The following is a 15,511-nucleotide window of genomic DNA, read 5'->3' on the forward strand; positions in this document are numbered from 1 at the left end:
TGTCAAAAGCCAATAGCCCCTAACTAAGTCTAAGGTTGAAATGAACCGGAACAATAGCCCCTAACTGCCAATTCTGCCAATAGCCCTTAACTAAGTCTAAGGTTGAAATGAACCGGGCCCCACCACTCTCTCGATCCGTTCCTCAATGTGAGGTATCGGGTACGTTTGATCCCTGGTGATTAGGTTGAGTTTCCGGTAATCTATACAAGCTCGGGGGTCCTTGCCGGGAACTTCCACCAAGATCAACGGTAAAGTGTAATCACTCTCACATGCCTCGATTCCATTCCATGGAATCGAGGCATTCCATGATCGCATTCTATGATCCTCTGCTGAAGCGGCGACACACGGTAAGGCTTAGAGCGAACGGCGGGTTGGGCCGAGGCCAGCTCTATATCTTGAACCGCGAATGAGGTTCTACCGGGTCGGAAAACCGGTCCTCAAATTCCGGAAGAAGTTCTCTCAAGTCACACTTCTGGTTAGGCTCTAGGTGTGCCTTTTCGACCACTTCTTTGATGACCCAGGAGGGGTCCTGTTCGCTCGACACGGGCCCTAGTTCGAGAAAATCCAGGGGCATTTCCTTTGCAACTCCTTCGCTTCCGCCCAACTTAAAGGAGCCGTGAAGACAAAACACAAGTTGCGTTTATTAGAAAGACTGCTTAGTCCAGATAACAATGATACCAATATCATCGCAATCTTCGAACAAGTAACGGAGATATGAAAGAAAACGTGTGAAGCAGTCGCGACCCCCTAGCCAATTTCCCGAAACTTTTCTATGACGTCACGGAACCTTGTTTGTGTGATTGGCGGCCGCCTAACTGACCTGTCGTTCAAAACATGAGTGGACGTCTGTAATGGGGCGTCTAGGTCCATTTGACCGCATCACTTGAATGCTAACGTGCAGTTAACGCACGGAAAATTATGTTTTATTGTTGGCCCGTATGACGTCATTCTTGCTCATAACACGTCACTGTGGCGCAAAATTTGAAAGTTTTTAAATACTTCTTGCTTTTTTTCATTAAAAACACCTTTTGTGGTTGTAATGAAGCTGAGTGAGATACTTAATCTTAGTTCTTTCAAATTAAACGAAGTTGTATTTTCTCTTCATGGCTCCTTTAATGTTTGTGAAGTGTTGCGTCACGTTTTGTTCAGCTGTCAGGGCATCTCTGTTTACTCCTAACAACTCTTGCAAACTCTGGGAAGTGGGTGGGACAAACACCTCACCTAAGAGTTCGGAAAATTCATCGTCGTTTCCAGGTTGTTCCGTGAGGTTAGAGCCTTGTGATGTCACCTCAACTACCATGGTCGGCAGGGGCGCCTCTACGCGCCCCTGCCCTCTCCCATGCTGCCCTCACCCATTCTGTTCTCACCGTGCTGCTCACACCCATGCACTGACTGCTGGGTGCCATCTCGTTTGAACTGGGCGCTATCACTGGCAACTCCCGTGCTCTTGAGCGCGTCAGCGCTTAGACGACTACCCCAAAGTTCAAACCCTTTTGTCTCAACAATTCATCAGACCAGTTGGAAAACAGGTACGGATTTTCGGGCGGCAAACTAGGCGACACCGTGGCCTCGGTGTCAAGTACCCGAAGGGGCCCTCGATACAAATTCGCGCGAACGGAAGACACACGCTGTTTGCACCAACAGCCTGCTTGAACCTCTGGGGTTACATAAGTTGAATGTACTAGATCCACCGTCGCCGCGGAATCTCGGAGTACCCGGCAGCATTTCCCGTTCACCGTCATCTCCCGAATGTACGGTTCCAGCAGCTTCACCTGCCGACAGAAAAGCTACCCTGGGATTCCTACACCCGGCATCTACGTGGCACGGCTGGCGACAGTTGAAGCAAATCAGTGGTTGTCTCTTTTCGAAAACCTTTTTCTGATGCTTTGCCTGATCCTCTTTCGTCTCCGCTTTCTCACCGTCACGGTGCTTCATATCTTTGTCGCTAGGGCCTCGGCATCTCGGGAGACGCTGTCTTTTTTCCATTTGGGTTTGAACTGCCGCTTCGGACCCTCCCTCGTTTCACTAGCATGAAGCGACAAGAACTCGTCAGCGAGCTCGCAAGCTTGTGTCACCGTTGTGACATCGAATTTTGTTCATTACCGAGCTACGCATGCTTGCGCAGAGCCGGCGGTAGAACTGCTCCAAACCTAGGCGTTACACGACTTTATCGTGGTCGCCAAACGCGCCCTCCTTTATCCACTCCTGGAAATTCGCCATCAATTTATACGCGACCTTGTACGCAATTTATGGCAGTAGCGGCAGTGGCATCAGTTCGTCAAAGCTAACCCGCTCACTTCGTGTGTCGCAGGTCCCTGCAAGAAGCACCGCTGCGTCACGGAACTATCCGACGGCTGCTGATAGTTTTCCGTCAGACACACGGCGGTGTCTGTTCAACACTCAGCGGCGCCACTGCAAGTCATCGACATCGTTCATTGGACCGGGCGGTCAACGACATTTCAAGCACCGCTATACAGCCTGCGCACCAGGAAAGGACCATCACTGGCAGTAGCGGCAGTGGCAGCAGTTCGTCAAAGCTAACCCGCTCACTTCGTGTGTCGCAGGTCAGTAACGAATTCCCGCAAATGGCCTCTGCAGTTGTTTTGTGAGCTGCTTCTGTAGCTACTGCCTTTTATCGCATTTTTTCGTATCTTGTGGGTGTGGCTAGCTGATTGAGCCATTCACTGTGACGTTGGCCAAACCAGACTCAGGCTATGACGAAAACAATCATTACCGATGTTAAGCGTGAGCTGGAAGTTGAGATAAAAAATTGTAGGAAGGCCCAAATTAAAGAACTTAGAAACACTGTGAAATTCATCAGTGATAAGTTCGACAAAAACAAAGCTGAACTCGGCGCTGTAAAAGCAGAAAATAAGAAACTGCGGGACGAGAACCAATCCCTTAAGTCTAAGTGTGAAGTTCTTACCGCTCAGTTGACAGGTACCGAGCACCGCGTAAGAGAATTTGAGCAGTACTCTCGTAACGCCAACGTGGAAATCAAAGGTGTGCCGATTTGTTAGGAAGAAAGCCTTCCAGAGCTGATGGCTAAAATCAATGACAAGGTCGGAGAGCCAATTTCCACGTCGGACTTTGAAATGTGCCATCGCGTGCCTGTCCCTAAAACAGCGAGCCAGCAGGACATCGTTGTCCAGTTTGCTCGTCGCACAAAGCGCGACGCAATCCTCGATAAGGCCCACAAGGCAAAAATTCTCGGCACTGGTCTTGGTATTACCGGAGCTAATCCGGTGTTCATTAATGAACACCTATGCCCGGAACTAAAGAGGCTTCTCCGGCAGGCAACAACTCCGAAACGCGAAGTTGGGTGGCGGTTTGTGTGGGTGCGCAACGGCCATATACTCGCACGACGAGCTGAGAACGCGCCTGTGCTCAGAATCACTCATGCGTCAGATGTTGCGAAGATGACATAAGGGTCATATACGCAAGTTAACTACAGTCTCAAGGGTTTTTTTTCAGTATGTTTGGTTGTAGTGTTAGTTTGGTTGAACGCTTCCACATAGAAATTGCACTACCACTCAGGGTTAATAATTTTATGTTGATGAAAGCAGGAAAAATGTTAATGAGAACGTGCAAGTGTACAACAATAAGCTATTTGTCAGTTATAACGATGTTCCATCAACATAGATATAGTATGTTGGTTTGTCGACTTCGGCATCGTGTAATATCTGATCTTCAATGCAGGCGTCTGCCTATTGAACAGGCTGAGTGTGCGCAGTGTGTTACGTATTTCAATGCTTCACTTCGCCTTGTAGTTGTTTGTTTCTTCTTTTGTATCGCTGCTCCACTTGAACGGCTCTATCGGAAGTGATAGCCCCACACGACCTTGCCTGCCCTAAAGACGGCAGACACCTCAGCTTTTTTCATTGCAACGTGCTATCCGCCAGGAACAAACATGAATGTATAACTGCGCGTCTCAATGATTTTTCGTTTAACTTTCACGTCAGCATGATAACCGAAACGTGGTATACTTGTGACGATGAAGTTCTTGTACTACCGGGTAACAGATCTTTTTTCTTAAGTGGGCAAGGAAAACGACGTGGAGGAGTGCTTCAGCTAATAAAAAGTGAACTTTCTGTGAATTTGCTGCCTACCTTTACAGTATCTTCAGTAAACTACGAAGTGCTATCTGTAACGTGCGGTGACTACATGTTTACTGTTATATATAGGCCACCATCTGGTAATTTGACTGGCTTTTTTTTCTTTTTTGGAAACGTTGTTGTGTTTTGCGAACGATAATAAACTAAGAATGGTCATTGGTGGTGACCTCAACTGTAACATGTTAGAAGTGAACACAACGACTAATGAACTTTTATTACTGCTAGAATCAAATAATCTTTAGAATGTAATTTCTGAACCTACGCGCATTACGCTGGAAGCTGAAACTCTTTTACATCTCTTTTTTACACAAGCTAAGGTACAAAATATAAAAGCCGGAGTTATCGAAAATACCGTGAGTGACCATCTTCCTATTTATATGTCCCTAAAGGCTAATCCCCAATGCAAGAATATTTATTCACCCTCTACAGTTCTGATTGAGGACATCACTGATACTACCCTGAATACTTTCAGGGAACGAATTTCTTCATTGAACTGGCATGATGACATATTAACCTTGCACAATTCAAATGAAGCCTACAATATTTTTATCGACAAATTTACTTGTGTCTATAAAGAGTGCTTTAAATTACAAAAACATGTGAAATCTAAGAAGATACGTAAACCTTGTATCACCGCAGAATGCCTCCAGATGATTCGCAAGGAGAACTTCTTGTACGCACAATTTATAAAACTCTGGAAGCCAGAATATTTTAAATGTTTTAAAAAATACAGAAACATTGTGACTAAAGCGTTGCGAAATGCAAAGCGGGACTACATCACGAACCTACTGAATGAGGCCTCTGCTAGACATCCCGATAACACATGGCGTTCACTAAACACACTTTTAAACCGGTCGCGAACGTGCAATGAGATAACCCAAATTGAACACAACGGCGCTGTTCTTAGTGGCGTACACCTAGCAGAAGAGTTTAACTCTGATTTTACTAACCTAGTTAGAAGCAACCACGACGAATCTATATGGCAGTTTCTGACAACGCCTAATGAAAATAGCGTATTTTTGAGCCCAACGACGCAACAGAACATTTTTGCAGTTTTTATCAAGTCCAATAAAAGTAAAGACCAATAAAGTATGTTCTCGACTGTATTTTACCAGCATTGGAGCATATTTATAACCTATGCTTGCAATCTGGAGTGCTTCCAGACAAAATAAATTGGCTAAAGTGGTAGTTTGATAGAAATCTGGTGATAAAAACAATTTTTTAAACTACCGTCCAATTTCTATAGATCCCGCATTTTCAAAAGCTCTAGAAAAGATTATATCAATACGAGTCAATTCTTTCTGTGACAAGAATATTATACTATGAACTCAGCAGTTTGGCTTTAGGAAGAGTAGATCGACAGAGCTAGCACTACTAACTCAACAAGACATTATCCTACAATCATTGGAAGATAAGAAACTAACCATGGGCATTTTTGTTGATTTCTCAAAAGGATTGGATTCTCTTAATCACCATTCACTATTATTGAAACGTGAACACTATGGTTTCCGCGGTGTTGCCTTAGCATTATTGAGATCATACCTTGACAATAGGGACAAGTGTGTTCTGATCAATGAATGTGTGTCTAAATTTATGAAACTAGTAACCACTGGCGTTCCTCAGGGTAGTACACTCCGGCCACTACTTATTAATCTATTTGTCAATGATGCCGTAAACATAACTACTGAAGCTACATCTATTATCTATGCCGATGATACCAGCATCTTTATACAATCTAGAGATCCGCATGAACTTTGCCAAATGGCGAACGCTACATCGCACAATCTAAATATATGGAGTGCGGCTAATTCACTTAAAATAAGCAAATTCGAAAGCCGGGCTAGTTGAAAATGGTTCATGACTTGAACTGCGCACAAAAAAACCGGACCAAGGGAAGAGAACACACACAACGCAGTTTTCAACTAAATTTATTATCAGAAAAAACACATGTATATAGGCTATGTCACGTGATTTCTTGAGGGCACACATGCGCACGGGGACTCCGAATTCACGTTACACGTGCGTTGCTAACAGGTTAATCTCTTTATATAGTAAGACCAGCGATCGGTTACTTACACAGTCATCTTTGTGAGAAGTAATGTGGAAGGCTTCTGCCAACTCTCTTGCCACCTGTTTCTTGTGGAAAAATAAAATATCTGTGTTATCGAAACATGGTGTGCAACCACATTCTGCGCAGTGGAGGTCTATGTCAGTGAAGGGCCACCCCTGCAGGCTCGACGAATGCTCTCTTAATCTGATATTCACACAGCGTCTAGTTTGCCCTACATACACATGACCGCACGCCATCGGGATGCGGTATACTACGTTTTTCTTGCATTCAACAAAAACGCCGCGAATGACACACTGTACATTCTTGTGTGCCTTGGGGCTGTTCGAACTTTTTTCAAACCAGAGAACACACACTACTCAGCTTATTCTTCCCCGAAGACGCCACCTTCACACAAAATTCCCTCTTCCTCCTTCTGAAGGGCACGGAAGAAGAATAACGAAGACGCTTCGGTCGGAATGCTGGAACCAAAAGAGGCACTTAAGGACTGTCTACGTGTGGCTTGTGCGCGGAACAGCAGTGGAGACAAGTCCTACAAAGTGTTCCGTGAGTGGAGGCGCATGCTGACTGTATCACGAAAGAACTGTGGAACTATGTTCGTACATTCTTACCCCGCAAAGATAAGAAACTGGCGGCGGAAGGAGAGCTGTTGATTCTGGCTGACACTCCTGTCCAGGAACGACATGAAAATGTCCTAAATTTGGGACCCAAGTACTGTGTGGAGCCTTCCCTGAGCGCTGTGGAGCAGCTAGCCTTGACCAGAGATATCGCAAGGTGTGTACCTGAGAAAGAAAAAGAGAGATGTGTAGTTGAATGTGTGGACGCTGTATGTAATTTGAAGAAAAGCCATAGAGTTAAACCCAAAGTGCGAGGTCTTGCATGCCACTTGTTCGCCAACGGCCTGCGTGTCGTACAATCGGACAAAGAAGGTCATTTCGTGGTGCTTCCTGATGATATTGCCGCGAACCATACATTGGGTTTGTTTATTTGTGTTTTGCTTTTACCCCCCCCGGCTGTGCCGGTCTGTGTTATCTCTGCGCCAAGGGAAGCGCGTGTTCCATTCTTTCTTTCTGTGCCGCATAGGTTATCTGTTGTGATAGGGAGAGCATTCCGATCTAACGTGAACAGCCCAGAATAATCTTCTTGGATCTACTATGTTCTCGATGTGAATCGACGTTTCGAGAACCACGCACGCCGAAAGATAAAAAGCCTGCAGTGCCATCGCCGGGGCATTCGATTCGACGACACTCGTCTGTGCAAGTCACTTTGTTGACCGCTGCTTCGCCGCCTCTGTATTCTTTTGAGTTGTTAGGGGAGCACAAGTTCGCTCCAATAACCGTGTTTCTGATTCAAGACAACTGCATCGTCCTTGTCTTCGTGACATCTGGTGGAGGTGCGGGGTACGCACCCTTCATGCCCACTACAACCTCTGGGAGCCTCCAAGCCAGTCCAACAAGAGCCAGCCTCCCCCTGCAAGATTTACCACCCGAGTTCGGTCTACTACCGGAGAAGACGAAAAAGAAAGACGTCGCAACCAGCACCATGCTCAACGGAGCCAATCCTCCTGTCGTTCTGCAGCAGCCACGGGAACCGCCATCATTCCGAGGAGCCCCCGCAGAAGACCCAGAAGAATGGTTGGAGAAACTCGAGCGCGTCCGGAAATTCAACAGGTGGGACGACGCAGAAACGTTCCGGCACGTTTTCTTTTACTTGGAAGACTCGGCTCGCACTTGGTTCGAGAACCACGAGAGCTCCTTGACAAACTGGGCTCAGTTCAAAAGCCAGTTCACTAAGACCTTCACTACCGTGGTAAGAAACGAACGCGCAGCGCTTTTACTTGAAACTCGAACGCAGCACCCCAACGAAGGGGTAGTCATCTTTGTTGAGGAGATGAAGAGGTTGTTTCGACGTGCGGATCCGGAGATGACAGAAGAAATGAAAGTAAGGTTTCTCATGCGAGGGGTAAAGCAGGAGCTTTCTGCTTGCCTTGTCCGTAATCCTCCCAAAACGGTGGCCGAATTCGCGTCTGAGGCGGCCGCGATGGAGAAGACGCTGGAAGTTCGAACGAGGCAGTACGATCGCCCGGTCAACGTGCTGGTTTCCGAGACGATCGGTGCCGGGGCTACAAGCTCCGACACACTGCGTGAGACCATCCGAGCAGTGGTCAGGGAGGAGCTTCGGAAGCTTTTTCCGACGACGCCGCAACCTCAAGTGGCTTCCCTGACTGACGTCAGCCGCGAAGAGGTTCAACACGCTTTGGGCACTTCTATGCCATCCGAGGCACCCCGCGAGCCACAGGCGATGACCTACTCCGCGGCTGTTCGTCGACCCTGCCCTGCTCCAACCCGTCTACAAGAAGCTCCATCGTACCGCCGTCCACTCTCGCCGCCGTCCCCACTGTCGCCGCCGTCGACCGTACCGCCGTACACAGCCCAAACCCAGACGCCGAGGAAGACGGACGTTTGGTGAACGCCAGATCACCGTCCGCTGTGCTGCCAGTACGGAGAAGCCGATCACATCTATCGTCGCTGCCCGTACAGGAGACTCGGACTGCGTGGTTTCTCCGTCGACGCCCCACGCCCCCGACCCGGCCAGCGCCCTACTGAGATCGACGAATACCTGTCCAACACCAACTGAGGACCAGCCCGCTCACCCCGACCGCCGTCGCCCTACCCATACCAGTCGCCTAACCGCCGTAGCAATGCTGATTTCGAGAACCCTCCAACGACGCAAGGACGCGCCGAAGACAGTGATCCACGACATGCCCTCATCCCGACGACCCGACCTAGCCCTGACGAGACTCCTGAACACGACGACAGCTACACGGCGCGACGCGTACCCGACCTGACCGAGACGTCCGTTGAGAAGACGACGACAACGACGATGCACAGTGCCCGACCATCAACACGTACAAGCAGAGATACGACGCCCCGACGAACCCGGAACTCGAGGAAGACTGCATCTGACGTCAAGGTGTCCATCGACGGCTTCGCCCTCGTAGACACGGGAGCTGACTATTCGGTAATGAGCGGACCATTTGCGTCTAAACTGAAGAAAGTTATGACCAGATGGGACGGTCCGCACATACGCAAAGCAGGAGGCCACATCGTGACGCCAAGTGGAACGTGCACATCGCGCGTCACCATAGACGGCACAACGTACCCTTCGGCGTTCGTCATTCTGCCTAACTGCTCCCGCGACGTAATTCTTGGAATGAACTTTTTGATGGACAACGTTGCAATAATCGATCTGCAGACCAAGTCAATACCTTTTTCCCCAAATCACTCCATGACGCCGGAACCGAACCCCGAACGACGTGCTACTGTAAGGATTGCCGATGATCATGTCACCCTGCCACCCCGCGCAAGCTTGATGGTCGCAGTCTGTTGTGAATATGCTGCTCCTGACGTCGACGCTATCGTAGACACTGATCAAAGGGTGCTTCTCGACCGTGGTGTGTCGGTCGCAAGAGGCATTGCGCGCTTCAAGGAACACCAATCCCACATTTTGGTTACTAATTTCACCGAGGAGTACCAGCATTTAAACAAGGGCGCGGCAATTGCATTCCTCGAAGAAACGCAAGAAGCAAGTGACGTGATCGCGGTCGCCGACTTTGATCGCACACCCGTAGAAACCTTCAAGCTCCCGCAGCCCTTCGACGTGAATCCGGCGCTACCGCGAGAACAACGGAACAAATCATTGGCTTCGCTGAGTCGCTATAGCGAATCTTTTTCGTCGAGCGCAAAACTACGTCAAAACCCTTTAGCGAAGCACCGAATAATAACCGAAGATGGAGCCCGACCTACCCGACAGTCACCGTACCGCGTCTCTTCACGAACGGGAAGCCATCGGGACTCAAGTCACGACATGCTCAGCGACGACATTATACAGCCATCGAAAAGCCCCTGGGCTGCGCCCGTCGTACTAGTAAAGAAAAAAGACGGCACATTAAGGTTTTGTGTTGACTACCGGCGACTGAACAAAATCATGAAAAAGGACGTGTACCCCCTCCCCCGAATCGACGACGCCCTCGACCACCTCTGTCACGCGAAGTACTTCTCATCGATGGACCTGAAGGCCGGCTGCTGGCAAATTGAAGTGGACGAGAGAGACCGAGAGAAGACTGCATTTATAACCCCAGACGGCCCATACGAGTTCAAGGTGATGCCGTTTGGGCTGTGCACAGCAGCAGCGACGTTTCAAAGAGTCATGGACACTGTGCTAGCTGGCCTTAAGTGGCACACCTGCCTCGTATACCTCGACGACGTAGTGGTATTCGCCCGGACTTTTGACGAACACCTTGCAAGTTTGGAGTCTGTACTCGAGGCCACTCGTACGTCCGGGTTGACGGTGAAGCCTGAAAAGTGCCGTTTCGCATACGGGGAACTCACGTTCTTGGGACACGTCGTCGACCCGGCAAAAACTTCAGCCATTGCGAACTTCCCAAGGCCGAAAGACAAGAAGGGCGTGCGAAAATTTTTCGGGCTGTGCGCATACTACCGGCGGTTCGTCGCAAACTTCGCACGCATTGCAGAGCCACTCACGCGCTTGACGAAAGATAGCACCCCTTTCAGCTGGGAAAACGACTAAGAAAAAGCATTCTGCGAGCTGCAAAAACGCCTGCAAAGCCCGCCCGTGTTCGCTCATTTCAACGAAAATGCCGAAACAGAAATGCACACGGACGCCAGTGATATAGGCTTGGGTGCTGTCCTTGTCCAAAAGCAAAGCGGCTGCGAAAGGGTAATCGCCTATGCCAGCCATGGTCTGTCTAAGGAGGAGAAAAACTATTCTGCCTCTGAGAAAGAGTGTCTGGCTATTATATGGGCGATTTCAAAATTTCGCCCATACGTGTATGGGAGGCCATTCAAGGTTGTAACAGACCACCATTCGCTGTGTTGGCTCGCCAATCTGAAGGACCCCTCTGGCCGTCTTGGGCGGTGGAGCTTGCGCCTGCAGGAGTTCGACGTTACAGTCGTTTATAAATCCGGCAGGAAACACTCCGACGCCGACTGCCTGTACCGCGCCCCCGTCGACCCACAACCACAAGACTCTGATGATGACAGCGCGTTCTTCGGGATCGTGACGGAGAGCGACCTAGCCGCTAAGCAGCGTGCCGACCCCGACTTACGCGTCATAATCGAGTACCTCGAGGGATGCAACGTTGCCGTTCCTAGGACCTTCAAACGCAGCTTACCAGCATTCAGCCTGAGAAACTCCGTCCTCGTGAAGAAGAATTTCAGCCCCGGAACAAGAGCGAATTACCTTCTCGTCATCCCCGCGGACCTGCGTGACGAAATTTTGGAAGCGTGCCACGACGACCCGTCTTCCGGACATCTCGGCACATCCCGCCCTATTGGAAAAATCAAGGCGAGGTACTACTGGCGCGGCCTTACTTCTGACGTCACCCACTACGTCCGGAGCTGCCATGACTGCCAGCGACGAAAAACGCCGCCGACAAGACCCGCCGGACTTCTGCAACCGATCGCCGTCCCATCGAGACCATTTCAACAGATTGGAATGGACCTTTTAGGCCCGTTCTCTACGTCACGATCATAGAACAAGTGGATTGTCGTAGCGACAGACTACATGACGCGCTACGCAGAGACCGCCGCTCTTCCGAGGGGGACTGCATAAGAAGTGGCAAAGTTCTTTTTGTGCTGCGACATGGAGCCCCGGAAGTCCTAATCACAGACCGCGGAACGGAATTTACTGCGGAGCTGATGCAAGGAGTATTACGCTACAGCAACACGGATCACCGAAGAACGACGGCGTACCACCCCCAAACGAACGGACTAACAGAACGTCTGAACAAGAAAATCGCAGATATGCTGTCAATGTACGTTGACGTTGAACATAAGACTTGGGACGAAGTGCTCCCGTACGTCACGTTTGCGTAAAACACGGCTAACCAAGAGACGACGCAGCTGACGCCGTTCGAGCTTGTCTACGGTAGAAGGCCGACTACGATGCTCGACGCCATGCTTCCGCACGTAGAAGACGATGACCTCAACGCCGACGTCCACGGATATCTTCAACGTGCGGAGGAGGCCCGCCAGCTTCCTCGAGTTCGTATAACGGACCAGCACCTGGTGGATGCGGCCCGCTACAACCTCCGACGCCGAGACGCCGAGTACCAACCAGGGGATCGTGTGTGGGTTTCGACTCCCATCCGACGACGCGGACTCAGTGAGAAGCTCCTGCGACGGTCTTTCGGGCCCTACCAGATTCTACGACGTGTTGGCCAACTTACCTACGAAGTGATCCCCGATGGTGACTCCGGCACATCACGACAACGCACGCGGCCTGAAGTCGTCCACGTGGTTCGCTTAAAACCTTTCTACGGACGATAACGAATTTCATTTTTATTTTCGGACTGTCGCTTATGTTAGCATCGGGTCGATGCACTCTTAGAGGAGGGGTAATGCCGCGAACCATACATTGGGTTTGTTTATTTGTGTTTTGCTTTTACCGCCCGGCTGTGCCGGTCTGTGTTATCTCTGCGCCAAGGGAAGCGCGTGTTCCAGTCTTTCTTTCTGTGCCGCATGGGTTATCTGTCGTGATAGGGAGAGCATTCCGATCTAACGTGAACAGCCCAGAATAATCTTCTTGGATCTACTATGTTCTCGATGTGAATCGATGTTTCGAGAACCACGCGCGCCCAAAGATAAAAAGCCTGCAGTGCGGACGCCGGGGCATTCGATTCGACGACACTCGCCTGTGCAAGTCACTTTGTTGACCGCTGCTTCGCCGCCTCTGTATTCTTTTGAGTTGTTGGGGGACCACAAGTTCGCTCCAATAAACGTGTTTCTCATTCAAGACAACTGCATCGTCCTTGTCTTCGTGACAATATGTTTCAAGCGAAAGCTTTGCTAGCACTAGACAAATGCTTCAAGGAAGATAAGGTTACTCCTGAAAAAACAAAAAAGCGAGCGTTAGTGCTCCTTAAGAAATGGAACTTGCAGAAGTTGGCATGTGAAGTCAAGAAGGCGAAGAGAGTGGTGCTGGATGTGTTCTTCTCCAGGAAAACACACAAGCAAGGTATTCCCTTCCGAGCAATTGTATCAGAGGGTCATACGTGGCAGCTCGTGGTAGCAGGGTTGAATTCTTTGAGTGTAGACGACCCTTTTTTGGTAACAAAATCTGAGGGAGTTGTTTCTTATTTGTCATCCCTGAACACCAAAAATTGTTTGGGGTTCAGCATTGAACTAGAGAAATTCTACTATTCAATGCCCCAAGACGAGCTGATGAAGTGTGTTCAAAAGTGTATCACAGCAGAGAATGACGACGTGGCCTTCCGTAACACATCCGGTATGTCGACGGAGAGCTTCCTAGAACTTGGAGCTTTTACTTAAGCAGCACTGTGATCTGCTTTGGTGGAAAGACGTACTTCCAAAAAAGTGGGGTTTGCATTGGCTCGAGAGTGCACCTGCATTGAGCGCTATTTTTCTTGTTTTCTGGATAGGGAACTGTTCGGGGACATCCCAGATTTTGTGATCAAAGTTTTCAGGTACGCAGACGATTATTTGGTGTTGAAAACTGGTCCCAACTTAACCATGTAACCATTTAACCATCCCAATTTAACCATTGCTAATGGTTAACGAAAAAGTATTGGATGCATTCCGTACTCGAGGGAAGGGGTTAAAGTTCTCCTGCGAGGCTCTGAGTGGGAACAGCTTGCAATACCTGGACTTGAAACTCGCTTTTGAAAAGGATTATGTCTGTTGGCTGTTTTCGCACAGTTCAGAGAAACCACTTCTTAGCTTTTCTTCAGACCACTCCAAAATAGTGAAGCAGACCACTCCAAAATAGGCCTGTTTGAAGTCGGCAGTGATGAAATCTTGCCCACACAGTGTGGGGCAGTCCTTCAATCAGCAAGTAGCGCGGCTCAGGAAGGCAGGCGTCCTTGATGCGGTGCTATTTGTGCTGAGCAAGAAAGTGAAAAAAGGCATCCTGTCAGCGGGAAGCGGTTTCAAAGAAAAAGGACGGGATCCTAATGAGCGAGGCCTGTTTAGGCAATTCCGTACGTGCACGGCTTATCACACCGAATAAAGAACGTGGCAGCGCGATTTGGTGTGAAGGTGGCGTTTTCGGCGAAGAATAAGCTGAGTAGTGTGGGCTCTCTGGTTCGAAAAAAGCTCGAACAGTCCCAATGCACACAAGAATGTACAGTGCGTCATTCGCGGCGTTTTGTTGAATGCAAGAAAAACGTCGTATACCGCATCCCGATGACGTGCGGTCATGTGTATGTAGGGCAAACTAGACGCTGTGTCAATATCAGATTAAGAGAGCATTCGTCGAGCCCCCAGGGGCGGCCCTTCAGTCACATAGCCCTCCACTGCGCAGAATGTGGTTGCACACCGTGTTTCGATAACACAGGTATCTTATTTTCCCACAAGAAACAGGTGGCAAGAGAGTTGACAGAAGCCTTCCACACTACTTCTTACAAAGATGACTGTGTGAGTCACCCATCGTTGCTCTGACTAGATAAAGAGATTAACCTGTTAGAAACGCACGTGTAACGTGTATTCGGAGTCCCTGTGCGCATGCGTGCCCTCAAGAAATCGGAGGTGGAGGTAGCCTTTATTGTGTCAGGAAGACTCTACGTCAAGTGGGGGAAGGGGAAGTAGAAGGTGGGGGGTTTGTAAATTGGGACATCTTAAATTCGTACAGTGCGACCCAAAACAGATGGGCTCCTTAAGAATGCTGAAGAGGCCGCGTGGGGTGAGGAGAGCAGGCTCACGACTCTAAGACTGCTCGCGCTAGACCGTTTTTAGGGAAAAGTGTGCAATTAAAGCCAGCATGGAGGGCTCCAGTGTACGATGGTCGATGTAAAGAGCGGTTGTATTTGGAGGAGGTTTGAAGGTTCTGTAGCGCGCGAACTTCGGGGCAGTGCCAAATTAGGTGGTGGCGATGGACGGGAGTGGGGGAGGCACAAAAGGGACATCGAGGCGGTAGAGACGGGGTGTACCATTTACGGATCGTCTCAGAGGTAAGGCTAGCATTAGGAAAATATTTGTTTATAAAAATTTCGCCTGATCTTGGGAGCAAGGGCAGGGCGGAGTTGGAGTCAGGGCCTTGAGACGTTCTTTTTTTCCTTTTTGTAACGTAGAAGCTGTATCGCTGGTGGTAATGCCTCAGTAGGTGGAGGAGCCAAGTCGGGTAGCAGCGGAGGACTAGAGGTTATATATACACTCCCGTGCAGCCGAGTGGGCTGCCTGGTTCCCCGGTGATGACACCTCGTGTCCAGGTGACCAGTCGATGCGAACATGAATGCCGCTAGATTTCAGGATGGAGATCTGATGAATGATTTTGTTGGCGATAGTATTGG

This window comes from Haemaphysalis longicornis, unplaced genomic scaffold (assembly GCF_048455015.1).
Source record: "Haemaphysalis longicornis isolate Haplotype H1 unplaced genomic scaffold, Haemaphysalis longicornis Haplotype H1 scaffold_3, whole genome shotgun sequence".
Taxonomy (NCBI): Eukaryota; Metazoa; Arthropoda; class Arachnida; order Ixodida; family Ixodidae; genus Haemaphysalis; species Haemaphysalis longicornis.